Below are 26,257 nucleotides of genomic sequence, written 5' to 3' on the forward strand. Positions count from 1 at the left end.
GAGCCACGGGGAGAAAACCGGGGGGGGGGGGGGGGCGGCGGGGCCCGAAAGCACCCCCGGGGCCGGGGGCTCGGCACCATCCTGCACCCCCCTCGTTCCACCCCCCCCGTTGTATTTTATTTTAATTTTTCCAGCTCGGAGCCGCCGCTTCGCGCAGCTCCGGCTTCCCTCCCCTTCGCGCAGCGCTTTGCCCCGGCCGACGTTTTATTTTATTTTCATTTTTCCCTTTTTATTCTTTTTATTAATTTTAATTTTAATTTTTTTAAAAAAAAAATTTCCCAGGGAAACGAAAAAATGCAGAAAACGATTTCCTCGAGGAAAAAACAAAACAAACAAAACAAACAAAAAAAAAAAAAGGAGAAAACCAAAAACCCCGCGGGGGTGGCTGCGGCTGCCAGGCCCGGGGGGGGAATGGGGTCCGGGGGGGCCCGGGGGGGGTCTCTGGGGGTCCCCCCTTTTTTCCTCCTGGCCTCGGCACAACTTCTGCCGCCCGCGCTGCCGCCGTGACGTTGATGTAGTGAAAGCATTAGGGGTCGTAAGTCATTTTCCCCTTCCCAGCCCGGCCCCTAATTTCCTCCCCGGCCCCTTATCGGAGTCATTAGGGGCATTTAAGGAGCGGCGGAGCGGGGGGGGGGGGGCTGCCCCCGGGGCCGGGGGGGGTGTTGAGGGGGGCCGAGGAGCGGCCCGGCGGGGAAGCGCCTCCCGCAGCGTTTTGGTGGCAAAAGGCGAGATTTTGGCACCGGCTTCGGCGGGGCCCCGGGGTGGGTTTTTTTTTTTTTGTGCTTTTTTTTTTTTTTTCTTTGGGGTTGGGGGGCACGGCGGAGAGGGCCGCGGGCCCGGCTGCTTTTGGAGGCAAGGTCACACAAGGAGCGGGGGGGGAGGTGGGGAGATAAAGCACGGCCCCCCTCGGGCTGCAGCGCAGCCCCCGGCCCCCCCCTTCGCCGCGCCCTGCCCGGGCACCGCGGGCTGGAGCCCCGGGAGGAACGGATGGGGATGGGGGGAGCACCCCAGATCCCGGGCGGGGAGCCCCCAGAACCCAGGAGGAGCCCCCCGGCTGTCGAGGGGGAGCCCCCCAGCTCCCGGGAGGGACGGATGGGGAGGGGGGGAGACCCCCAGATCTCGAGGGGAGGCTCCCCAGATCCCGGGGGGGAGAGCCCCAGCTCTCAGGGGGAGCCCCCCATCTCTCGTGGGGGAGCCCCCCCCATCCCTTGGGGAGCCCCCCCCATCCCTTGGGGAGCCCTCCCCATCCCTTGGGGAGCCCCCCCATCTCTTGGGGAGCCCCCCCATCCCCTCTCCTCTTCCCCGGCAGGCTGGGAGCGGCGGCGGCACCGCATCCCCTCAGTGTGGGGGTATGGTTTTTTTTTTTTTTTTGGGGGGGTGCCACTCACCTGAAAAAGTCATTTTTGCAGTAGAGTTTGCCTTCCCTGGAGAAGCAATTTCTCGGTCAGGTTGCACTTGCACTCGCAGCACTGGACGCATTTGATGTGCCATGCCCTGTCCAAGACGTTGAGCAGAAAGCAGTCCAGGATCGGCCTCTCGCAGCCCGCACAATGCACCATCATCACCTCCGCCGGGGGAAAGGAGCCTCGCCACCGAGAAGTCAGAGCCCCGAGCGAGGTCTCGCAAAAATTCACCCGTCGGGAAAATAAAATAAAAAATTAAAAATTAAAAAAATAAAAACACGCCAGGAAAAAAAAAAATCTCAAAAATTAAAGGAGAGGAGCGGAGCTGTCAAGTTCTTCCCCCTCTTCTCTCCGGCGGGGATGGCAAAAAACCACAAAACCCAAGAGCCAGGAAAAAAAAAAAAAAAAAAAAAAAGACCCCCCCCCCCTCCAAAAAAATCCAAAAGGATCCCGAAAAAAGCCCGAAGGGACCCCCCCGGCCCCTCCGTCGTGCTGGGGGGGCTGTGCGGCAGCGGGCAGGGCAGGAGGGGTGCATGAACGCCCCCCCCTGCAGCCGGCGGCCCCGGTGCCTCGCTGTGCTCCGCCGCCGCCGCGCCGCCACTCTCATGCTGTCCCCATGGCCAGCTTTGTCCCCCGCCTTGGTTAATTCGCGCATCCTTATTCAGATTTGGTGACGTGGTGGCCCGCGTCGGCCGCCCGCTGGCCAATGGTAGCCCGGTGGCCATGGCAACCTCTTAATTTATAGCATATCTAAATTGGCTCCAGCCCTGCGCTTGGCACAGAGGGAAAAAAACAACGCGCCTCTATTGTTGAGGGTGGCTTGTACCTGCGCCGCCAAGTGAGTACGCACCTGGCTTGGGGGGGGGCCGCCCGGGGGGCTCCGCTCAGGCTTTTAATTGTGTTTTTTTTCTAATTTCCCTCCTGCAATTTAATTTATCCCAGAGGGATGCTCGGGGGGGGGGGGGGGTGTCCCCATCCCAGCTCGGGATGGGGAAGGCAGCACCTGTTTTCTCGATGGGATCGCTTTTAGTGTTGTTGTTATTATTATTATTACTATTATTTTATTTTATTTTTTTTTGGCCGGGCTGGGAGGTAAAAGAAACGAGGGGGGGGGGGGGGAAGAATTAGGGGGGAGGATTTTGGGGAGGTGGGGAAGAAAAAGGGAGGGGGCGCAAAGTTGCGCTGCGGGCCCCCCGAGGGGCTTTGTGGAGATGCCGCGGGGGCCCCGCGATGCGGGGATGAACGGGGAGGAAGGCGAGGAAGAGGAGGAAGAGGAGGAAGGGGAGGGAAGGGGAGGAAAGAGAGGAAGGGGAGGAAGAGGAGGAGGAGGCCCGGGACGGGGCTGCTGCACTTCTCCGCTGTTTTTTTCTCCCCAGCTGCAGGTGCGGCGGGGGCTGTGCCGAACCCGCTGCCCCCGGGGATCCGGCCCCTGGGGACCCCCCCGAGCCCCCCGAGCCACCCCGCAGCCGGGCAGAGGAGAGCGGCGGCGGCACGCCAAAAAAATCAAACCCAAATCCGCAGCGTTAAGGGCATCGCCGGGAAAGGGAAAGGGAGGCGGATTTGTGTGCTTCGGGGCAAGAGGATGGAGGAGAGAAAATACGGAGGGAGGAGGCCACCGAGAAAATGAAATAAAATAAAAGGTAAAGAAAAAGAGAACGGAGAAAGAAACGAAAAAAGAAAAAAGACAACAAAAAAAAAGGAAAAAGAAAAACCTGCAGGCGAAAACAGAGAAAAAGAAACAAGAAAAAAAAGAGAGAAGAGAAAGAAAAACGGGAGAGGAACGGGGAGAGCGAGGAAAAAAATAAAGAACAAAAATAAACGAAAACGGAAGGAAGGAATGAGAGAAAAACGAAAAATAATAAAAAGAAAATAAGAAAGAAAAAAGGTAAAGGAAGGTAGGAAAAGATGAACGAAAAAAAAAGAAGAAATAAAATAAAATAAGGGAAGAAACCAGGCAGGAAAAACATCGGGAGGATGGGAACGAAAGAAGAAATAAACGGGAAGGAATGAAAGGAAGGATGGAAAATCACGGGAAACGAAAAGGAAAGCTGGAGAAAGCGCGAGCGAGGAAGGAAGGAAACGAAGGAAAACAAAGAGAGGAGGTGAGAAGGAGGAGAGAGGAGGAAATAAATGAAGAAGGGACCGGTTAAGGAGGGAAGGAGCAGGACGGGAGGAGGCGAGGGGAGCGCCACGCTGCGCCCTTCCCCAGCGCGCTGCGCCCGAAGTTTGCCCTCGGGGGGGGTTCGCCGCTGAATTTCCACGCCGGGGAGAGACCTCGGGGAGGGTCGGGGCCGGGGGTCACGGCCCCGGTACCGGCCCCGATACCTGCCCCGGGGGGGGGGGGGGCCGGCAATTCCCCCCCGCGCTGCGCCCCGGAGCCGCGCGGCAGAGCCGCGTTCCCACGGACTTGTTCCCGAGGTAGGTGCGGGTGCCCAAAGGCGTGTGCCCGCGGGGAGGTGCGCGCACACGCGTGGACACGCACCCCCCCACGCGTGCACACCGCCAGGCCGGGGCAGCGTGCCCGCGCTGCTGCGCGCACCCGCGCCCTTCCCACGGGCACGGCCCGGCCGCGGGGGGCTCCCCGGTGCGCCCCGTCGGGGGCCGCGGCCCTCGGTGGGCTCGGGCCCGGTTCCACGGCCGGGGAGGGGAACGGTTTTGGGGTGGGGGGGGACACACCGGGAGGGCGTGGGGAGGCGCCGGGCACACGCTGCCACGGGAACGCGTGGGGGTGCCGGATAGGGGGTGCGGAGCTTGTGCGCCCCCGCGCACCCCCCGTTCCCAAGGCTTGGCGGAGCCCCCGTGTCCCCCCCCTCCCTGGGGCTGGCCGATTCTTCCCGAGAAACCCCCCCGGACACCTCCGGAACCCTCCTCGGGACCACCCCAGGACACCCCGGGTGCCCCGGGGGGTCCCCTCTGAACCTTCCCGGACAGCCCCCGGGGACCCCCGGGGCCCCGGGGACCCCCGGGGACCCCTCCGGGACCTCTCCAGACCAAGAACGGGGCGAGAGGGGGTCGGAGGAGGGGGGGCGAGGCGCTGCCGGGCGCTGCCTCTCCCCGACTCCCGCTCCCCGTTTCGTTTGAAAGTCAAGGAACAAATAAAGGCAGCGGGGAGGGGAGAAGAAAAAGGCACCCCAGGAGCCCCCCCAGCCCACCCCGGCTGGCCACGTCCCCCCGGGGTAACTGAGGCAGCGGCACACTGATGCACCTGACGAACCCGTTGTGTTTTAACAGGGAACGCACGGAGAAGCGGCGTCGCTTGTAGGAAGATGTCGATGGGAATTTACACCCTAAAAATAATAATAATAATAATAATAATAAAAAAATCCCCTTTCAAGAATAAAGTGTATCACTTACAGCACAACAGACGGCAGAGGGATAAGTGAAACAGACAAAAGACAAACAAGATAATAATCTGTTTCCAATCAGTTAAGCCCTGTAGAATTTGTAATACGCGGTTTGCATATTCCCCGGTGTTTTGTAATTAATTATCTAGCTGCTAGGATGCTCCGCCGCCGACTTGGTGGAGGTTTTCCCCGATTTCCCCTATTTTCGGGTGCAGCGCGGAGCGGGGCCGGAGGATGCCGCAGCCGCCCCCTCCTCTCCCCGGTAAAAGGGGGCCGGGGCCGTTTTAACATTAAACAAACCCAGCAAGCATCTCGTCGCCGGGCCATAGGCGTTTCTGAGTGACTGCGTTACAAATTGTAAATTTAAATAGCTCACAGGATTCATTACCTCCCGCGTCTGATTTCACCCAGCCGTGAAAAATTGTCCTGGTGTACCACTGAGAAAGGGTTTGCTGCAAAGAGCCACAGCCTAATCACCAGCTTTCTCTCTCCAACAAAAGTGTAATTATTTTGTTTTGGGTGTAAATATAACCCACGGTACAAAAAAAAAAAAAAAAAAAAAAAGAAAGAAAGGAAGAAAGAAAAAAAAAAAAAGATAAACCTCCAGCAGCGTCTGAATGCATTGCGGGGCCGTTTAGAAAGATCCGTCCTAAATTAATACCAAGGTTAAAAGGGGACGTGGAAATTTCCGAGAGGTGCGGGGGTGCTGGGGGGGGTGCGGAGCCGCGGAGCCCCGAGAAACAGCCGCAGCCCCCCCGGAGCCCCCCAGCCCCCAGGTGGGGAGGGACCCCAACACGGGAGGGACCCCAACGCCAACCCCAAGCCCCCAGGATGGGCTCCGGTGCCCCCTCGGTTTCTCCGTGCCCCCCCAGATCCCCTCCTCTCTTCCCCTTTTCGGTACCGGGGAGCCCGGCTCGGGGGGGGGGGGTTTGCTCGCCGCGGGTGTTTTTGTGCACAGCGGGGGAGGGAACACACAAATAAACAATCAAACCAACCCAAAACCAACAAGAAAAAAAACGAAATCCAACGAAGGACGAGGGGATTTTTTTTTTTTCACCTTTTTTTCGTGTTTTTAACGGGTTTATCGGTGCCTTCCCTCCCAGCTCCATCCCCGGGTTTCGGAGGGGGGGGGGAACGGCACCAAACGAAAAGGGGCGGCAGGAGAGGAGGGGGGCGCCGGGATCAGGCTCCTGGGGGCGTTTGTAGGGAAAATAAAAGGGAAAATTAAAAAAAAAGGAAAATAATAAAAAAGGAAAATAAAATAAAGGAAAACTAAAAAGGAATATTTAAAACAAGGAAAATTAAAAAAAGGAAAATTAAAAAAGAAGGAGAAAGAAAAAAAAAGGAGAAATGGAAAAAACAAAACACCCAGAAGCGGGAAGGATGCGGGATGGAGACCGCAGCCCCCGGTGCCCCGGGGCTCTCCGGCTTTTGGGGCGGCCGGCCCCGACCCCCCCCGGCACCCCGACGCCCACCCCCTGTCCCCCCACCCCCGTCCCAGCCCCCAGCCCTTTCCCGGTGCGGCAGCGGGCTGGCGGTCGGGATTTCTCCGATCGCTTTCCCTTCTCCCTTCCCACATCTATCTGAATCGGTTGATTTTTAATTTTTTTATGTACCTATATTTTTAATTTCCGAGGGCGGGCGGTAATTGGAGAGGCTTTGATTACCCCCACACCCACCCTCCCCGAGCTCCAGCCTCATCCCGGGGCCCCGTCCCCATCCCCGGCTCTCCATCCCTGCGATTTGGGGACCCCCCCCCAAAAAAAAAGACCCCAACCCCCCCCCCGGATCCTCGCTTGTGCCGCTCCCCCTTGCACTTGCAATAAACCGAACCTGAGCTTGGGCAACTTAATTTATTTGGGGTGGCGTGGAGGGGTTTTGGGGGGGGGGGAGCGCAAAACCCTCTCCAAATTTCCCCGGCTTGCCGCACCCTCCCGTCGGTGCGACCTCCCCCCCCGGCTCGGGGCCGTCCCCCCCCCGCCCCGGCGGCGCTAATGAGGGTGTGTGTTGACACGGCGAGGCGATGCCCCCGCTTTGCCTTTGTTTGGGAGGTGTGAAAGGAGGGGGATCTGCATGAGAAAAGGCGGCGGCGAGCGCGGAGCTGCGGCGGACGGAGCGAGCCGGTGCGTGGGGGGGGGGGCGCCCCGTCGGGGCAGGAGCCCCCCGGAGAGACGGGGGGGGGGGCTGGGGGATAAGGGAGGGGGGACAAGGGACGCTTGGGGGTTTGGTGGTGGCCAGCCCGAGGAGGGAAAAGCCCGAGGTTAGGGGGTTATCGCCCCCCCCCCCCGTGCTGCCGTCGGGGGGCGGTGGTCGGGGTAAATGGGAACCCTAAATGGGAACCCAAATGGGAACCCCAAATGGGAACCCCAAATGGGAACCCCAAATGGGAGCCTAAAGGGGGCGGGGAAGGGCTGGCGGAGATGGGGGTGTCCCCGTCGGGCTGTGCCCCCCCCCCCCCAACGTTTCCGTTCCCCAGCCTTGATTTTTTTCGTGGGGAAATAGGGGAAAAGGGGGGGGGGGGGGGGCGCACGGCCCGCACCCGCGGGCAGGGTGCTGGGGCCGGGTGGTGCCGCTGGGAGCTGCGGGGCCTTCCCGGGAGGGGCACGGGGGGGGCACGGGGGGGTGCTGCGGGCAGCCCGACCCCCCCCATCGGTATATAACGGGGCCGAGGCGAGGGGTCCCGTGGCGGGGGGGGGGGGACACACACGAAGCCCGCTCCGAAGCGCGTCCGGCACAGGCTGCAGAACCCCCCGGGGGGGTCCCACGGTGTCCCCCAGCCCCACCCCCGTGTCCCCAACCCGCCCCCCATGTCCCCAACCCGCCCCCCCCCGGCCCGCCCCCGGCCCTCTCCAGGGTCCTGAACGGCCCCGGCCCCCCCCCCGGCCCCCCGGCCCCGCTCCCTCTCTCGCTCTTTCGCTCCCCCCCGTTTGTTTCCTTCCTTTTATTTTTTTCTCTCTCGATTTCTCTTTTTCTCTCTTTTTTTTTTCCACCCTCTCTTTTCCTTTCCTTGTCTCTCTCTTTTCCCTATTTTCTTTCTTCGCTCCTCTTTTTCTTCTTTTCTTTTTTGTTTCCCCTTTTTTCTCTTCTCTCTTTTCTTTTTTCTTTTTTTTCTTTTTTCCTCTTTTCTCGTTTTTCTTTTCCTTGCTCTTTTTTCCCCTTTTCCTAGTTCTTTATTTTCCCTTTTTCTTTTTCTTTATTTTTGCACTTTCTCATTCTTTTTCTGTTCCTCTTTTTGTCTTTCTTTCCTCTTTTTCTCTTTCTTTCTTTACCTCTTTTTCGCTTTTTCTTTTTCCTCTTTTCTATCTTTGTTTTCCACTTTTTCTCTTTTTTCTTTACCTCTTTTTCTCTTTCTTTCGTTTGCCTCTTTTTCTCTTTCTTTCTCCTTTCTTTTTCCTCTGTTTCTCTTTTCCCTCTTTCCCCTTTTCTCCTTCTCTCTTCCTTTCTTTCCCTCACATTTTTTCCTTTTTCTTTTTCCTTTCTTTGTCTTTTTCTTCTTTTTTTTCCTCCTATTTTTCTGTTTCCTCCTTTTGATTTTTATTTTCCCACTCCCTTGTTCTCTGTCTCTTTCTCTCTCTCTTCCTTTCTTTCTTTCTCTCTCTCTTTCTCTCTCTCTTTCTCTTTCTTTCTCTCTCTCTCTCTCTCTCTCCTCTTTCTCTCTCTTTCTCTCTCTTTCTTTCTTTCTTTCTTTCTTTCTTTCTTTCTTTCTTTCTTTCTTTCTTTCTTCTTTCTTTCTTTCTTTCTTTCTTTCTTTCTTTCTTTCTTTCTTTCTTTCTTCTTCTTTCTTTCTTTCTTTCTTTCTTTCTTTCTTTCTTTCTTTCTTTTCTTTCTTTCTTTCTTTCTTTCTTTCTTTCTTTCTTTCTTTCTTTCTTTCTTTCTTTCTTTCTTTCTTTCTTTCTTTCTTTCTTTCTCTCCTGCTCCCTCACATCCCCTTTCTTTCCCCCACTTTCCCTCATTTTCTCTCCCATTTCACTCACACACCTCCAGCACCGATCTCTTCATCTCTCCCCCCTCTCCCTCCTCCCACAGAGAGGTCCGTTTGCCAAAGGAGCGGAAATTTTGCAGACGTGACGATCTGAGGGGAAGACCCTCGGAGCCCCCACGTCCACCACCCGCTCTGCCGCGAGCCGTGCTGTGCCCCCAGCACCCCGCCGGCCCCAGCCCCGGGGGGGTCCCAGCACGATGCTCTTCTTCTGCCTGGACCGAAGCAAAAAACCAAGCTGCCAGCGGCGGGGCGGGCACGCACAGCCCCTGCTCCCCCCCAAAAAATGTGGCAGCCCCAGGTCCGCGGGGGGACCCAGGCAGCCGACAAAAAGAAGTGCAAACACTGGGTGTTGCGGAAAGGTGATGCCTGGGATGCGTCCTGCTTCTCCTCCGGCACGATCCCCCTGTGGTGCCCCCCCAGGACAGCGAGGAGTCGGGCTGCCAGCTGCCCCCCCGGCCTCCCCTGGCTGGAGGGGGGGTGCCGCCAGCTGCCCCCTGCCCCTTCTTCCTGCTCCTGGGCACGCACACGTGCACTCGGATCCCCTTCCCTACACCCACCTGGTTCCTAACGCAGCCCTCCGTCATGTCACACACACACCGACCACCCTCTAACATGCCCCCCCTGCAACACCCAGCTTGGTGCCCCCATATCCTCTGCCATGGGTTCAATAAAGGGGCTCAGGGCTCGGTACCCCCCTGGGCTGTCACCGTCACCTGGACACGTGGTGACCTTGCTTTCATCTTCATTCCCCTCTCCTCCTGCTGTCCCCACTCCCTTCTTCGCCATGCCCGGGGCACAAAAGGGGCCCTGCTCCAGGTGGGTCCCCGTCACCTGGGGCAGGGTCCCCGTGGGGCTGGGGGGCGAGCGGGAGGCTTGGAAGGAGAGCGGAGTCCCCATGGGCTGGGGAGGCAGCTGGAGTCGGCTTCTTCATGTTTTTTTCTTTAAATGCTTCTCATCCTTTTTAATTTTTTTATTATTTTTTTTTAAAATTCTGGAGCAGGACAAAAAGCAGCGCGGGGGCAGACAGGTTTCCCATCTCCCTCTTCCAGCTGGAGGCGGGGAGGGCTCCTCACCTGGGCCAGCTGGTGGCGGGGTCGAGCCCCGGGGATGCTCTGCAGGGCAGAGACCCCCCAAGGAGCCCCCCAAGGAGCCTCCGGTGCCCCCCAGCCTTGCTTCAGGTGAGTCCCAAAGCTCCTGTGCGGATGGATTTAACCCTTGCAGTGCCCGGGCGGTGACAAAGCCCCCCGGTCGCCGGCACCGGGGCGGTTGGGTGGCTCAGCGAGGGGAACAACGAGCCCTCAGAGAAGGGAGCTGCTGGGCGGCGCTCTGCTTTATTACCTTCCTGCGAACAAATGATGTTTTGGGCAGCCTCCTGTATGGGCTCGTGCAGGTTTGGGTAGGGAACGGAGGCCAGGCTGATGCAGGCACGCTTATTACGGAAATACAAAGTGTCTGTATGGGTAAACACAAATGTGAAGGCGTTGCACGCAGACGCACGCGTGCCACCCCCCAAACCACACAGGTGCACCCCCCCGGCTCTGCTCACGCTGCTCTGGGTGCAGAGGGAGCTTGACTGAGGTGGGGGCTTGCTCCTCCTTGCCCCAGCGTCCTGAATACACAGCGGCAGCCCCGGAGGCCCTGTTCTCTCCGCAGAACCCCAACCTGGTCCTGCGCTTGAGCGCTGGCGGGGATGAGACCCAGCAGGGGCAGGCGCAGGTCCTGGGCTCGCGGAGGCTTTGTGCAACTTCTGGGGGCTCGAGCAGGGGCTGCGACGGAGCTGGCGGCAGCCCCTGGCCCTGGATCTTGATTTCCTTGCACTGGTGCATGAGAGGAGATGAGCAGGGTGCAGGAGGCTGCACCTCGGAGCTCTCCGGTCACCCCTTGCACAGCTTCCCTCTTTGTTTCCCCCCACACCCGCACCTCGAACCCTTTGGAAAGCAGACAAGCTGCCGACGCCGGTCCTGCGGTGGGCCTGGGACAATTTATTTATTTTTTTTTCACACAAGGGGTAAACACAATAATTTCAAAGGAGCGATGGCTTCCCAGCGGAGAAGCCAGGAGGGACCTGCCGCGAGGTCCTGGCGCGCTGTGTCGCTGACGCTGATTCGATCTGACACCCGGGTGTCTCCGAAGCCACCACATTGTGTGCCGCAAATGTATATTAACATTAGTATGCATTGGCACAATATGGATCCATTATTCCAGGCGCTTCTGAGAACTAGGTGCTGCGCAGGAGCAGCTGCTGCTTTTGAAGCCTCAGAGCGTCAATAGATTCAGAGGTTTTAGGGCCAGAAGGGACCCCGGCGACCACGCAGCCCGACCTCCTGCGGAGCGCTGGTGGTTTCGGCATCCTGCCCCGCGATGCCGGGCTGGGCAGCACCTCCCCTCCCGCAGCTCGTGCTGGAGAAGTTGCCATCGCCCTCGGTCCTATCGCTCTCCTCGTTATTCATAAAAGGGCTTTTTTTTTTTTTTTGTTATTTTGCCTTGTGGAGATCCAGCTTTCCACCACTTGGTCCTCTTGGGTGTCCCCCCTTCTCCCATGCCACCGGGTGCGGGCAAGGGAAATGCTTTTCCCCTTTTGTTGAAGTTGTGACTGCACAGGAGGGAGGAAAATAAAAATATCTGTCCTGGAATGCCCGTCTTAAAAAGGATTCTCATGGTGGGGGGGTGGTATCTGGGAGATGTTCAGGTTTTGGGTTATTCCCTGGCTGTGACCATGCACCAAACCTTCAGGCTTTGTTCCAAAACATCTGTGTGCATGCATTTAGCAGCGAAGGGTGTTCTAGGAGGGCTTTGGTTTATATTACTTCTCCCAGTTTATATTACTTTCTCCCAGAAAATGAAGGAAAACAATTAAAAGAGAATAAAAGTAAATAAAAAGAGCTGAAAGTCTTATGTTATGGTCACAAAAACTCATCAAATAGCCACCTCTGGTGTGACAGCTGAAGACGGGTGACGATAATTCATGCCACCTCTGATCCCCAAGTCACTGCTGGGAACTGGCTGGTAAAGGGTCTGGGATCAGGTCCAGGGTTTGCCTTCGCACAGGGGTTTGTCCCTTTGGTTCCCCCATGTTTCTACTTCGTTCTGGGGGCAGCAGCCATGCGATGGAGGAGGTAAGGCCATCCTGCCCCATTTTTGTGAGACAACCTCGACGCTGAGGTTTTAGGGACCCTGTGAGTGGGGGACACGGTGCCCACAGGAGCTGGGGGGGGGCTCCTGGGGTCCCAGTCCTGCCCCAGCCAAAGCAGATATGGGGGGCTGAGGGATGTGCTGGTGCCTGCGAGCGCAGGAGGCTCTCCCGTCCCATGCCCAGGTTTGGGGTCCCGTCTCATCCCTCCCCACATGGGGCTGCTTCAGGACCAGATGCTGCTCACCCATGTGCTTTGGGGCAGCTTGGCTGACCTGCTGAGCTCCTGCTCTCCTTTTTGTGCTGCCCTTGGAGGCTTTCCCTACATGCTATAGCTGGCAGGAGAAAGCACAAAGCTAACTACCCTTTCCCATCCTGAGCTGGAGATGGTGGAAGCAAAATTTAAGACAAGCCACAGGGGTTGTCCCTCCCGGCACGGAGCTGCCCATGGGACTCCTCGCTGCAGGAGCTTAAGTGATTAATAGGAAAGCAGACAAGCTTGTAGTGGGGAAATTCCTTGCAGGATGGTGAAACCATCGAAACCAGAGCTGGCTCTGGTGGTCCTGTGCTGGTAGACGGGAGAGGGTCCTGGGGAACTGCCGTTTCTGGCACGGTGTTACTGTATGTGTGTGTCTCCAGCTCAGGATTTTGGCGGGGTCCGGAGAAAAAAGGCAGCGTTCCTGGAAAGGATGTCTCCAGCACATCTCCTCCTACCCTGCCTTGCGTGAATTGCTTCGTTCCTGGCTGCCAAGCTGGATCCTCCTTTGCCTTTTCTGTTCCGCTCCTCGGCTCGTGTCACAGCCGGCTGTCCCTCACCTCTCATCAGCCCTGACAACAACGAGGGGAAATGAAAAAAGATTATTTGGTATCATTTTTCCCTTCTACCAGGCGTTTCATGCAGGAAACACTTTCAAAGAAGAGGGATGAATCACACAGCCACAGAAATTAGAGATGGAGAGGACCTCTTAGGTCAGCCAGTCCATTTCCCTGGCAATGCAGAAAGGCTCAGGGGTGCAGCTAGGTTTTCAAGGACTTCACCCAGTTTAAAACAACTTCAGCAACTTAAATCCATCCCAAGCCAGCTACAGCTGGAAGAGGGCTGGGTTTTGGCCGAGTGGTGCGAAGACCCCAAAGCTTTCTCCCCAGCAAGGTGCAGATTTTTGCCCTGGGATCTGCTGGGGAGAGGCTGCGGAGTGGGGCATGGAGCATCCGGACCCCTGGATGGCCACGGGCTCTCAGCTCCTGGGTCCCTGTGCATCAATTTTTTGTGATATAGATGCCAAATCAACCGTTCCCATCCTAGCTACAGGCTATCCAGCTCCTGTAGAAATTCCTTCCCATGGGGAGGGAGAGAACCAAAAAAGCCGGGAGCCGAGGGGGAGATAAACCCATAATTACGTTAATTTTCCAAGAACCCTCCAGTTCAGGGGCTTGTGGTTGAATACAGACTTTTGGCCACCTGAACTTTCTCCCAGTGACTCTGCAAATCCTTGTATTTATTTTTCTGGTCATTATCAAGAGGCAGAGAGAGCCGCCGAGCACAGGATGCGGCCCAGAAGGACCTCTCTAATTAACCCAGGAGGGAGAGCATCCCTCCCGCCTGCCCTGACCCTGTACCGACAGGGATGGAGCGGGCTCGCCAGCACTCACCTGGGCACCGAGCCTTAATCCCCGTCCCCAAAACACCCAGCCTCTGATCCGCCTTACGGGGGACAGCGCCGCGACGCTGCCACCTCCTCCTCATAAGTGGTCACCTGCCAGCTTCAGCCGGAGGCGTAATTGCCATCCTCGAGGCCTGAGCCGTCTTATTCCCCTTGAAGCCGATGAGGAAACCTCCCAGACTCCGCAGGAGGCTGTGCTGCGATCCCCCCGGCTCTTTTCCCAGGATTTATCTCCTCGCGGGGCCGGGAAGGGAAGGGTCTGGAGGGAGCGGGTGCCTCGGGGAGCCGGGGCGAGAGAAAGAAGAGCAAACACAGGTCCATTAATCCGCAGTTAGTCTGCCTTTTTTGTTAGGAAGATGAACTTGATGAGTTAATTAAGCCACAGCCTGTAAAACCAGTTTATTTGCATAGCAAACTCCTGGGCCAGTGCCGCTGTGAGCGGGCATAGCCGCGCAGACAATTCCGGGGAAATTACAGCCTCATTAATATGCTAATCTGGTTGCAGGCCTGGAACGAGTTTTGGGTTTGCGATGCTTGGGGGGGGGGTCGGGGGGTGGGTTGCTTAGCAACCCTTCCCTCCAGGTAACCCTTCTCTTGCTTGCCCTTGATATCCCCCAAGGATGGAGAGGGACGGGGGGGCCCCCGGTGATGCCACGCGCGAGCGAGCGCGGCGCGAGGAGGGGGGGTTTGGAGAGCCGCTGCAGCCCCCGGCCCCAAATCGGGCTGTGTGGGGTGTGTATGGGGTGGGAGGGGATGACGGGGAGAGCTGCGGGTCCTGCATCCTGCCCCTGCCTCCATGTCATGGTCCCTGTATGCCACTGGGTGCCTGTCACCGGATTGTCCCCACGCGGGGTGGCACGGGGCGTTGCGGCAGGTCCTGGGCCGGTTCTGGGGCAGGAGGGCTCTGGGCAAGGCTTTCCTTTAGCCATGCTGCCACCACCCACCCCATAACCAGCTGCCAGGGTGAGGGACGTGCCCCAGGTGTCCCCGTGTCCTACTGCATTGATGTCCACCAGATGTGGGCCACCGAAAGTCCTCCTGGTCCGACCCAGGCTCTGCAAAGCCAGGTAGGGTCAGAGGTCTGGGAGATCTGGGTGGGAGGTCTGGGAGATACGGGTCGGAGATTTGTGAGATCCGGGTTGGAGATTTGGGGTTTCTGGGTCAGTGATCCAGGAGATCCAGGTCAGAGATCCGGGAGATCTGGGTCGTTCCCCCAGCACGAGGGGGTCAGCCGGGGATTACACCCCCCGAGAGTTCAGCTCCCCTGCTCCGCCACCACCACCTCCATGGGAATTAGATGCCCTGACAAAGCTGGCTTTTTTTGGATGGAAACTGCAAGCTCATGTCCTGGCTGGAGGTGCCTCTCTGCCCCCCAAAGCTTTGCCCAGGGCAGTTTAGGGATGTCCATCTCCACTCATCCACCAGCCCAAATGTTCTTCTTTGAAGTGCTAACAAGTGAACCCCCCCCCCCAGAAGTTTTTGCCCTGGATATTTCCCTGATGACGAGCCCCCCAACCTCTCCGTAGGAGGCTGCTGGAGCCTCCTGGATCACCTGGGAAGAAGGGAGCTGCTGCCTTCCCCCGGGAGCACCAGTCGCTGGGGCTACCCATCCATTAACCTTCATCAACTCAAATATTTATTATTCATATTACCCCAAAATGTGCTAAAAAGATGAAAAAAAAAGGGAATTAATGTGCCAGATCTTGCATCCACCTTTTAGCTTATTACGGTGCTAAAGCAGTATTAACATTTACAGTCTATGAGCTCTGCTTTGCTTGTGCCTGAGGCCAGGGGGTTTAAGCCAGTGCCGAAGTTAATAGCCAGGCTGGTTAAAAAAACCCATAATGTCATAAACTGGGAATTTTATTCGGGCTGTGGCCACTGGCTCTTTCCTACTGAGAGGCGAAGCAGCTCTCTCCGTGCGCTTCGGCCCCGTTGCCTGCTCCAGCGCCTTCCTGCTCCCTCAAACACAACCAAAATTAGGTGAAATTGTGTTTTATTCCTCGGTGCTGATGAGCCAAAGAGCACCACATTTGCCACAAGACAACGGGTTCGGATGCTGGCTGAGAAGCCCCATCCCCTCCCGGGACGAGGAGCTGCCACGGATGAGTTTTCCAGCCGGCATCTGTATTCATACCAAAGGACACCTCTTAATTTCACGTGGGTGCTGAGCTAGCACCCTGCCCAAGGCATCACCTTGGTGAAACAAAGCACTAATGGCCCTGAGCAGCCTCACCTGGGGCCTCCACCCACGGCTGGGGTCTATTTAAGCCCAGACCTGAGCCTTCATTCACTTTTTGAGCTTTGCTGGTGGTGCATCTACTTCAGCCTTGCCTGCGTGTGGCCACGATCTTTCTCGCTGAGGACCTCAGCCCACGGGGCGACCTGTTTTGGACCTATTTTGTTGCTGCAGACCTACCTGATGGTCACTGGGCTGTGCTGCTGGGCACGACCCTGCCTGATATATTGCTGGGAGGGTGAATTGCAGCAGAGCTCACGCTAACCCTAGCTGCTCTGTCTCCTAGCCTGATGGTTTTTCTTTCCACAGTTCCACTTGTGGTGGCACCAAGTCCCTTGGAGCTAGGATTCACCTCCTGGCATCACTGGAGACCTGAGGTAGGCGAATGGGTGGGCTGTGAATTCCCTTGTGGGATCCCCCTGACCCCAGCCTCCATCCCCTGGGACAACCACAGGCACTTTCTGGCTGTTCACACTTACACCCACCCCTTAAGTCCCTGTGCATGGTGCCAGCACATCACTGAGCCTGCTCACAGGACTCCAGGAGAGAGCCCTTGAAGCTGAGGAGCAATGTTCTCTTCCCAGAGGATGAAATTAAGTCTCAGCTTTTTGGGCTTATTTCTTCTGTGGCTATTTTTTTTTTTTTAGCAGAGCCACACAGGCTGTGAAAACAGAGCAGAGTCCTATTTGAAATTCAGAGGGCACTGTCAGCCCATGTCATTGGCAGAGAATAAATAAATACCTCCTCTGAGCAAGTCAGGAGTGATGTGTTGCTGGGCTCATTCAAGGTCGCACCCATAAACATGTGGTGGAGGCAGGAAGCAGACCCCAAGGGGGCTGGATCTGCAGACCCCAAGGGTGATGGATCTGCGATCCAGCCCTCGCTCCCCTGCCGGACAGAAATCTGTAGGATTTCTGCAGGATAGCGCAGGATAATCTGCAGGAATGCCAGGCACACATGGCCCTCAGTCTGGGGGGTCACTGGAGATGCCTGTGTGTCTCTGCTCGTGTCCTCCCCAGGTGATGGGGGGCTGAATGGGGACACGTGGGAATATCCATGGGCTTTTGGGGGAGCTGGTTTTGCAGTGTGCTGTGCGCCACCCAGCGTGTTGTCCAGGTGAGGTTTGTCCATAAGGTGCTGCTGGATCCCAGCTCTGAGGATGCCCCACTCCCCATCAGGTCCTGGTGTGACTGGGCGGTTTCTGAGGGTCTGTGTTTGGGGTCTTCCTCCATCCCCAGTGCTTAACCTGGGGGAAAAGCGACCAGAGGGGGAGACCCCACCAAAAAAAACCTTCCCTGCTCCTCCTGCGCTAGGGCTCAGACCCCAGGTCCGAGGCTGCTCGGCTCCGAGTCTCCGTGGCGCTCCTCACCCTTTGACGAATCCTGGCATTTGCGAAGTTATTATACCTCATTATGGATTGGATTTTAATCTACTGTAAATAGTCCTACCATTATAGTGTCATAAGAAGCAATTAGCCCCCCTGCTTGCTTCTATGCATGAGGGGAAAGCTTTAATATCACGGAACTGCGAGGGCTTGATGGGGCTGAAGCCTACGTTCATGCAGGCGGAGGCTTGGCTCCGTGGTGTTAACCTGCTCCGTGCCTGCCCAGAGATGTCCCCTCCGTGCCCTCAGGTGTCCGACGGGAACATCTCCGGAGCTCCTGGGTTGATTTCCACCCGGGACCTGTCCCCTCCTCGGGTGCGCCTAGCAGCACAGATGGAGGTCTCCTTTCAGCGGGCGAACACAGTTTGGGCAGGTGATAAATTGTGGTTTCCTCACCTTGCCCCTAGCCCAGTCCCAAAGGGGATTATCGTCTGCAGGGCTGAGAGGCGTCCGGAGTCCAGTCCCTGCCTTGCCTCGCCTCAGGGTGATTATTTCCAGTCTCGGCGAAACTCTTCTCCTTCGTGGTGTGGGAGAAATTCATTATCTGGAGCAGGCGTGCTCGCAGGGTTAGAAATGAGCCCTACCTGTTTGGTGTCCGTGTCACCTGGAGCTGGAGGGAGCCTGGGCGCTGGGATGTCATGGCCGTCCCCACTGGGTGACGTTGTGTGATTAATAACAGCCCCGGGTTAATGGGGTTTTAATGGTCCTCCAGCAGCAGGGAGGGGGGAGGCGTGCTCAGCCCCGAGCCAGCAGGGTTGGGGGCTTGGTCCTTGTTTTGAGGGGAATGCGAGGTGGTTTTGTGCTTGGTGCTGTGCGTGCAGATGGCCGTGGTGTGTGTGTGTGTTGGGCAGCACGGGCAGAGCTAGAGGTGTTTGGGGCTGGGGAACCGTGATGGAGACACCCACCCGTGACCGTAGCACGGTGCATGATGGATGCAAGCATTTGACACCATCCCCAGGCCCCCGTGCCCACCCTTACTCCGTTTCCAGCAGCAGAGGATCCCTGCAGCGGGGATTTAGCTGCAAAAAGCCTTTCCTTGCCTTCTCCAAGGGTGGCCCACGGAGGGGCCAATGCTCTGTCCTCACCTCCAGGGTCCTCGCGGGCCCCCGCTGCAGCGAGCACTCCTGCTCGCGGGGGTTTGCCCCAGAAAAATGCCCCCAAGTCCTTTCTTTGCAAAAGAAGCCGGCTGCCTGTTAATTACATGAGCCTTCTCATGGGCAATTGAGCTGGCTGTGTGTGTGTGTGTTCACGCTGCCTGCAAGCCCTTGCCTGATTCATGCTCACAGGTGACTGAAACGAAGCCAAATTTCTGCAACAAAGCAGAGCAGTGCTGGCTGTGCCCACCTGCATCCGGGCAGCATCCTTCCTCCCGGTGGCCACCTGGGCCCCAAACCCAATTTTTGAGCCCTGCGATGACTTGCCCCTCTGGCTGAGATGCTGCAGAGCCCCCGAGGGCTGTGCCTGTTACCTCCCCTCTCTCTGCCTTGCTGTTATCCATCTGAATATTTTAATCCTTGGGGGGCGAGCAGCACGCTCCCCCCCTTTCCAAACAACCTTCCCTCTCTTATCTGCCAAAAGCAGGGCCGAGCTGTCCCAGGCTTTGGGTGAGCCCCATCGTGGAAGGAGCTTAAAGCAGGAGCAGCATCCCCGCCCTGTGCACGGAGGGGGCCGGGGAAGGAGGGAAGCATCTCGTAATTACAGGGTACGAGGCGGTGATAAAATGATAATGGGCGAGTTCTGACCCGGCCAGGCCAGGTCGGCGAAGCTGTGAAATAAATTTAGCAAAAGAGCGAGGGCACGGGGGGGCTCCCAGGCTGGTTTGTGAAATGCCGGTTTCACAAACACGACATAAATTGGACTGCAAACATCTAATTAACCTTTCTGCTTATTTTTTGTTGGGAAAGGTGACGGAGCCCAGCCGAAGCTGGCACTGCAGCGTGGTCTCCCCTTGTGCTGGAGGAGAGGGGAGGGAGATGCTGACGGGCTCCTTGCCCAGGGACAAAAATCCTCCAGGCTTCCCCGTCCTGGGGTGGAAGCGGAGTGTGATCCCTGCCCTTGCTGTGGAAGGAGAAGGTGCTGGTGTTGTCCCCCCTGTATTTCTTTGTTCTTTGTTGTGGGGACCTCCCCGATCGCAGCAGGTGAGGATGTCCTGTGGTGTCCCTGTGCCACGGGGCCATCACCTCCGGATCCGACCCAGCCCCTTCGTAGAGCAGGGCAAGGGCAGGAGCACGTCCCTCCATGCTTTTCCATGGGATCCGAGGGCTGCTGCTTGTCTTGCTCGAGGGCAATGCTCCGCATGGCTTTCAGAAGCCTGTGACACCCCCCCCGCAATCCCCTCACTGCCTCCTGTCTCCCGCTCGCCCCAACCCCTTCTCTTTTTCACCCCACCTTCCCCCAGGGGCATCCAGCCAGTGCAAGCGGTCCCCTGGCAGCAATGATGAAGATGGATGTCTGATTGATTCTCTCTCCTCTGTGCAACCCCCCTCTGCAACCCCCCCCCCTTTTTTTTCCCCTCGTCCCCCCCCTTTTCCATGCCCTTCTGGCAGAAAATTAAAAGGCTATTTGTTAAAGGGTGAAAGCCCTCAGGTGCAGCCCCCGGCTGGACAATTTGTCTCCATGAAAAGGATGCTATTATGAGAGCGGCTGGATCCAGGAGGAGGGGAGGGGGGGAGAATTTGCCAGGAGAGACGGGGGGGTGTTGGGGAGGGGGAAGGAGGCATCTCGGAGGGACAATGCGGCTGGGCTGGGGGGGCTGTGAGATGGCCAGGGCTGGCTGTCCCCCCCAGCCGGGCTGTGGTTTGGGGGGGGGAGGAAGGGAGGCTGATCCTCCTGGGGTGAGGATGGTGGTGGGCAGAAGTGCCTCCTGCCAGTGGTCCTCTGTGTTTCCTTGTCAAAGGGGATGGAGAATGGGCCAGGGTGGGTTTTGGGATAGCTGCTGGGGAGCTGTGCCAAACCCTGTCAGTTCCTGGGGCTGGCCATCCCTTCCTCTGCTCCAGGGATGATGATGATGAGGAGGAAGAAACGTACCCGTGGGTCTCTTGTGCAGTGATTCCACCAGCTGAATGTCTGTCTGTCTGCAGATCTGCCCCAAGGTGCCATCCCTCCCTCCATCCCAGCATTCATTTTTTGTCCACGACTCCAACAGCCCAGCTCTTCATCATCCTTCCTCTCCATCACCGAGCCCTCGTTTGTCTGCCCGCTCCTCTCTGATTTTAGGCTTTAACACGAGGACCCCTCTGAGGATCTGTGCTACTCTTCCAACAAGGAAGACCCCCACAGAGCGGGGGGAGCCCCCAGCCCTTTCCCTCTCCAAAATATTGTAAGGCTCTGAACTGGGAGAGGCTGAACACCTCTGAGCTCCCCCGGGAGAGACCAGGGCAGGAGTGAGACCTGCATCCACCAACAGCTTCCTGCAGCTGCTGAGAGCTTGGTGTGGCTCCTGGAGGTGGTGGCAGGGGAAATATTGCTGGGCAGAGGGGCTGGTGGCATGGGGTTTTGTGCAGAGGAGATGATGTGCGCTGGTTGTGCCCAGCTCCTGTTGCAGAAAAGGACCTGGAAGGGCAAGGAGCAGCCCAGTATGGATCAAAAGGGGCTCTGCTGGACCCTCAGGTATGGCCAGGGCTCAACACGCAGTTCCCAGCTGTGCCTCGACCTGGGGGTGCCCAGCCCTGGGTTCTGCTCCCTCGGGACACGAATGCAGCCCACGCCGCAGGTGGGAGCGTGTCTGTGGGCAGGATGAGGAGAGAATGGGGTGGCCAGGGGCCTGCAGGAGATCATGATGAGATGTGTTTTCCCCATTTTGTGATGCTCCTCCAAGCAGGGATGCTGCCTCCTCCCATGGGCTTTGGTGCTCCGGTGTGTGCTCTCCTCTCCTGGCATCTCCTGAACCCAGCTGAAATAGATTACAGCCTAAGATTTAATGATTCAGCGTTTCTGTTGCTGCTGATTTACTGAGTGATGCTCAACTTTTTATCAGCTGAAGAACTGCTTGGCCATCAGGAGCTGCAGGCGGCTGCGGAGGGAATTAAATAATAATATCTTTGGGATGTAAAGATGGATGGGTCGGATGCAGCAGCACAACCGTCTCGGCAGCGAAGTAAAGGTCAGGATGGGAGCTAAAAGAGGAAGGAGGGAGTCTCCGCTTGCTTCTGCAGCCGGCCAGCACTAACACAGGCTTAACCCATGTGCATGCCAATGTCTTTGTGCACTTATTTTAAATTTCTCCTTGCCAGAATGGCCTGTGGTTTGATCCAGGGGTACAAGTGATGTGTTGGCCAAGTTTGTGTGATGGGCAGCAGCGTCCGAACCTGTGATGCAGAGCAAAGGCAGGGGCTTTCCAGAGGGATACGCGGTGCCTGTCCCCGTGCACAGGTGCTGGGGCAGGTGGAGAAAAGCAGGCTGAGGGCTGGATGACTCCAGAGCAGCAGGAAATGTTGCTGGGGACACACAGGTTTGCAGGGAGGTTGTGAGCAAAGGGGACAACTGGCAGGAGCCTGAGCACAGCCGGTGCCACGTCTCCCCTCCGAGCTGGCCCAGGTGAGGTGAGCGTGGCGCTGCTCTGGAAAAATGGGAAAAGAAAAATAAAAAGAATAAAATGGCCCAAATCCAAAGGCGAGGGCTCTCGGGAGACAGCACAGAGCTGCTCAGCGCCGGTGCCTGAGAACTGTGAGGAACGTGAAGTGGAAACCAATGAAGCGTGGGGAGCGCGGCACGGCGCAGCCTAATTGAGGGACAAAACCCGAGCAGATGGGCAGCCCTGCCCACTGCCCCCAGACCCCCGGGGGGGCCGGGACCACCCCGTGCCCACAGCCTTCTCCTGTCCTCATCTTCCTCATCATCCCTGCTGGCTTGTCTCTAGGTCCTGGAGGTCTGGTTTAGCTCGTGGTGTGGCTGTGAAACTATGGGGAAGCGAGGAGGGTGGGCTCGGGGGTCCCATTGCCCATGTGGGGCTGCTCTGCAGGTGGGCACTGCCCCCCCCCCCCCCGTTCCTCCAGCCCTGGCCGTGGGGAAGCCTAATGAATCAGTGCTGATTAAACACTTTCAGGTAATCAGATAAAGGCACCATAAAAGCGTGTTGCGGTGGTGATGATGCGCTTTATGGTGAGGAGAAAGCAGTGATCCCAAATAAAAGCCCAAATTAAGGCAGGGGGAGGTCTCCAAAGGTGGCTTCAGATCTGGGGCAAGCTCCATGTTAAGGGTACAAAAGCATTCAGGCCTCTGCCAGGCTCCCACCTCTCCTCAACCCGCGTCTCCTCTTGACCTCCCCGCTCCTCTCCGGGAGCCTTCCTGCTGGAGACGGAGATTAATCACCTCCCACGCGGCCCCGTGGGCTTCCCCCATCTGATAACGTGTGAAGGAGGCTGACAGGGCCTGCTGAGGCTCCGGCAGCTTTCTCTTCTCCCTGCCTTCCCTCCCGAGCCCTGGCAGCACATCCATGAGGCCACCGCATCCCCAGCTTCGCTGCCGGCCTCGTACCTTGACTCACAGCACCCAGCCTTTAACCTCGCCCTGCCAAGCCCACTGCTAACCCGTGCCACTAAGCTCTGCATCTCCACGTTTCTTGAAGATTTCCAGGTTTGTTGGCACAACCGCACCCCTGGGCAGCCTGTTCCTAGGCTGCACAATCCCTTCAGTAAAGAAATTTCTCCTGATATCCAACCTAAACCTCCTCTGGTGCAACCTGAGGCCCTTTCCCCTCATCTTATCGCTTGGCTGGGAGAAGGGCCTGAGCCCTACCTTGCTACAACCTCCTTTTAGGTAATTTAAAGTGCAATAAGGTCTGAGCCTTTTCTGCAGGCTGAACAACCCCAGCTGCCCCTCACGAGACATGTTTTCTAGACCCTTCCCCAGCTTTTTTGCCCTTCTTTGGACACCTTTGGACACATCCACTCGCTCATGGCCGGCAGTGCCCCAGGCTGCATGGACGGGGCTCTCATCCTGTGCCTCCTCCCCGGTTCTGGACCCTTTGGGGTTGCTAACTAGGGAGGTGATTTCCATTTATTATTTTACTCAGGTGACTAAAACAATTTTCTCCCTGCACCAACAAGGGTTTTCTTTTTTTCCTTTCCCATCAATGCAGATGAAGCCTCCAAACTTGTTTCACCTCAAGGTTGAAAGCACGGAGGTGAAATGACCCAACTCCTCCAGCGTGCTACCTGTTAGAAACTTTCATTTAGGTAAGCTGGTTTGCCGGATTTGGCAAGAATTTGTACCTTTCCCTTGAATTCCCTATTCATCCTGAGACAGCGTTTTAAAGAATAATGGAGGATTTGCCCTAAAAAATAACAACCTTCCAGGCTGGAATCCACTGGGTCTTCCACCCTGGCACAACACCCGGAGGAATGGGTTTTCATCCTGCTAACAAAGTGAGCCCCGAGGTCCTTCCGAACCCCATAAAACTTGGGATTTCTTTAGCTTTGAGTCACGGGAGCAGGAAAACTTGTGTTCCCCATCGGTGTGCGTCCGTCCTCATTAGGACAGGGGGACGGGGGGGGGGTTGTGGGGCTGCTCCTTTGTCCCGGCCCCGCGTTTCATCCCCCGCCGCCCTACGTGGGCCGGGGGAGCGCCGCGCGGGGTCATGTTTGTTGTGTTTCCAGGAAGCCCCTCCAGAAAAAACATCCTCGGAGCACAGAGGTTTCCCTTCTGCCAGCACACAAATGAACCCCAAACAGAGCCCGCTTCAAAGCCGCCGCCTAATGAGCCGCTCCCCACCCCGGTGCGACGAGGGCCCTAACGAAGCCTCGGCAGGACAAAGGCGCCAGCTTTGCTTTTTGAGCTTGCTCAGCGGAATAAAAAAAAAAAGAGGTAGAAGAGGGGGCAGGGAGCGGGGATGCCGGCACAGGAGGGGCTGATCCTTTTCCTCGGTGCCCCCTGGCACGTCTCCTCCCCTGGGGCCCACGTCCCGAGCCAACCTGAGCACCCCGAAGCCCCCCCCGAGCATCCCGTAGAGATTGGGGTTTGTGGGACCGGCCCCGGTGTGCTGGGGGCTGCCAATACCGTCTGTAATCCCCCTTCTGCATCAGCCAGCTGAAGCCTCCTGGCCCCAAAAGCCTGCGGCAGGTGTAGGAACCAGCTAAGGGAAAACAAGGACGGCGGCAAATGCTGGCTGCAGAGCCCCGATGAAGATCCTAGACAGGGAACAGGCTCACAGGTTTTTCCTCCCGAAGTATTTTAGGAGGGAAAGCATCCAGAAATGTTCATTCTGCAAAAGTTTTCTTTTGATGATGCTTTTTTTTTTTTTTTTTTGGATGGCAGAAAATGTTTCTTCCCATGTTTTTTCTGGTTTTGCTCGCAAAAAAATGATGTTTTCCTACTTTCTTTTATTCACAGCATTATTTTTGTCTGGCTGAGGAAGCATTTTCTGCCACAGAAATGTGAAACAAACCTAAAAATAATGCAACTCTTGGCCGCGCTCTGCAGTTCCTGGCGCCACGTGGAAATTTTCCCGTCCAGCGAGCAGCGAGGGAATTTCCCCCGGGACCAGATCCCCCTGGCGCACCCAGAACTGCCACCGCTGGCTCGGTCGAAGGGGATCCCTGTGCCTGAGGTAGGTCCCTGCCCGGGTGCAGAGCTGCCCGGAGATGCATTTTTGGGGCTGCCCTACTCCCTGCAGCCCTTCCCAGCTCTTCCCATCCATCTTCCCAGGCTCCGGGCGATGGATGGAGCCACCAGCCCCGCAGCAGAGGTGTTGATGCCATTGATCAGCTCCAGCACTGATTTCCCCCCTCTTCTCCCTGATGTATTTTCCTCTTGGCTGGGGAATAAATAAATATAAGTGGCCGGCACTGTGTGTCCGGAGGTGGTCGGGCTGTGGGGTTTCCCTGGGGAGCGCATTGACCAAAAGCATCCCCTCATCCTTTGATCCGTGGTGGAGAGCTGAGCATCAAGCCCTGTGTCTCTGGGGATGGAGCGGCTGCGTGGCCGTGGGCTGAACGATGCTGGGGGGGGGGGATTTAGGTCGCAATTTTAAGTGGTTTGCAAAGCCCTGGATTGAGGTGGGGATTCGGGTTGCAATTTTAAGCAGTTTGCAAAGCCCACCGTGAGTTGGAGCAGGCAGCGGTGGCTTCCTCGGGACACATCCCGTGCTCAGCCCATATGGGGCTGATCCTAAAACACATCCCAGCCTGGCGAGCCACGGGAAGGCGGTCTGGTGGTGCTGGGGCTGCTGTCTGCATCTCTTCCCAAGAAATGAACCACGGCTGGAGGTGAGCACACGTCCCCATCCCACCCCATCCCTGGCATCCCCCTGTCCCCACCGGACTGGGACGGACTCAGCCGCTAGGATGGGTTAAAAACAAGCATGCGAGCAGCCCCCCCCCCCCCATGCTCAGTGCCAAGGGAGGAACAAAACCCTGCAGCAAAGGGCCCTCGAGCGAGTAATCTCTCCTTCAGATGTGTCCCAGCATCCCTCCGCCATGCGCGGCCCCGGCAGCCACCACTTGAATTAGCACCCAAGGATTATGGGAGCCACAGTCATTAATCTAGGTGACAAACAGGACTCTGAAGGAATATTTGCACCCCGAAATTGAAAAGATTAGGCCATATTTGTCAAGGATTGGTAGGCTTTATCGCCTCCAGAGCAGATGCTGTTAAATATTCATGAGCTGCATAAGTGGGAGAAGACCTCGCTAGGCCTGATGACTTTCAGAGAGAGGAGGGAAGGGGGGGGACAGGGACGGGGGGGACACGGTGGCATCGGCACGCTGAGGTGGCAGGGGGCTGCTCTGCACCACCAGGGGCATCGTGGCAGCAGGGGGTGGCTGCAAGCCCGGCCTGGGGTCCCTGCTGTCCCCAGAGCCAGCCCGGAGCTGGGTCCCCTGAAAGGTACTGAGGTGCTGGTGGGCCACCAGGCTGGATGTCCCCACGTGTGTCCCCTTGGTTCTGCGGATGGCCTCTGGTTTGGAGGTGGCCCCCCAAATTGTCAGTCACCCTCAGGGGCATCACAGCCCTGCTTGGTGGTGTTGATTGATTTTGGGAGCCCGGCTCCATCCCATCCGGGTTCCTTTTTCTCTTAGGATTTGCAGTCCCCATCGGCTCCTGCTTGGGCACAGCCCTGCAGCCACCTCCTCTGCGCCATCACAAAGACTTGCAGAACCCAAACCCTTGCCTTCTGCC

At 57.2% G+C, this 26,257-nt stretch overlaps 3 long non-coding RNA genes across 3 annotated transcripts in view; 2 read left to right on the plus strand and 1 right to left on the minus strand.

The window, feature by feature from the left end:
* The first annotated feature begins 909 nt into the window (after nt 1-909).
* Nucleotides 910-6,458, plus strand: LOC308179682. Its single transcript, XR_013940485.1, has 3 exons — nt 910-2,241; nt 2,780-3,821; nt 4,635-6,458. It is a non-coding gene; the product is annotated as an uncharacterized lncRNA (long non-coding RNA).
* A 5,890-nt stretch (nt 6,459-12,348) lies between these two features.
* On the minus strand, nt 12,349-14,583 carry LOC308179285. Its single transcript, XR_013940322.1, has 2 exons — nt 13,510-14,583; nt 12,349-12,687 (listed from the first exon to the last, which is right to left on the minus strand). It is a non-coding gene; the product is annotated as an uncharacterized lncRNA (long non-coding RNA).
* Nucleotides 14,584-15,834: 1,251 nt separating this feature from the next.
* The window catches only part of LOC308179283, a 29,373-nt gene continuing 18,950 nt past the window's right edge, over nt 15,835-26,257 (plus strand). Inside the window, exons 1-3 of the long non-coding RNA XR_013940320.1 lie at nt 15,835-16,136; nt 23,223-23,319; nt 23,740-24,689. This is a non-coding gene — a long non-coding RNA (uncharacterized lncRNA). The remainder of the gene's footprint in view (nt 16,137-23,222; nt 23,320-23,739; nt 24,690-26,257) is intronic.

This window comes from Anser brachyrhynchus (genome assembly GCF_964034855.1).
Source record: "Anser brachyrhynchus genome assembly, chromosome: 17".
In the NCBI taxonomy this organism is placed as follows: Eukaryota; Metazoa; Chordata; class Aves; order Anseriformes; family Anatidae; genus Anser; species Anser brachyrhynchus.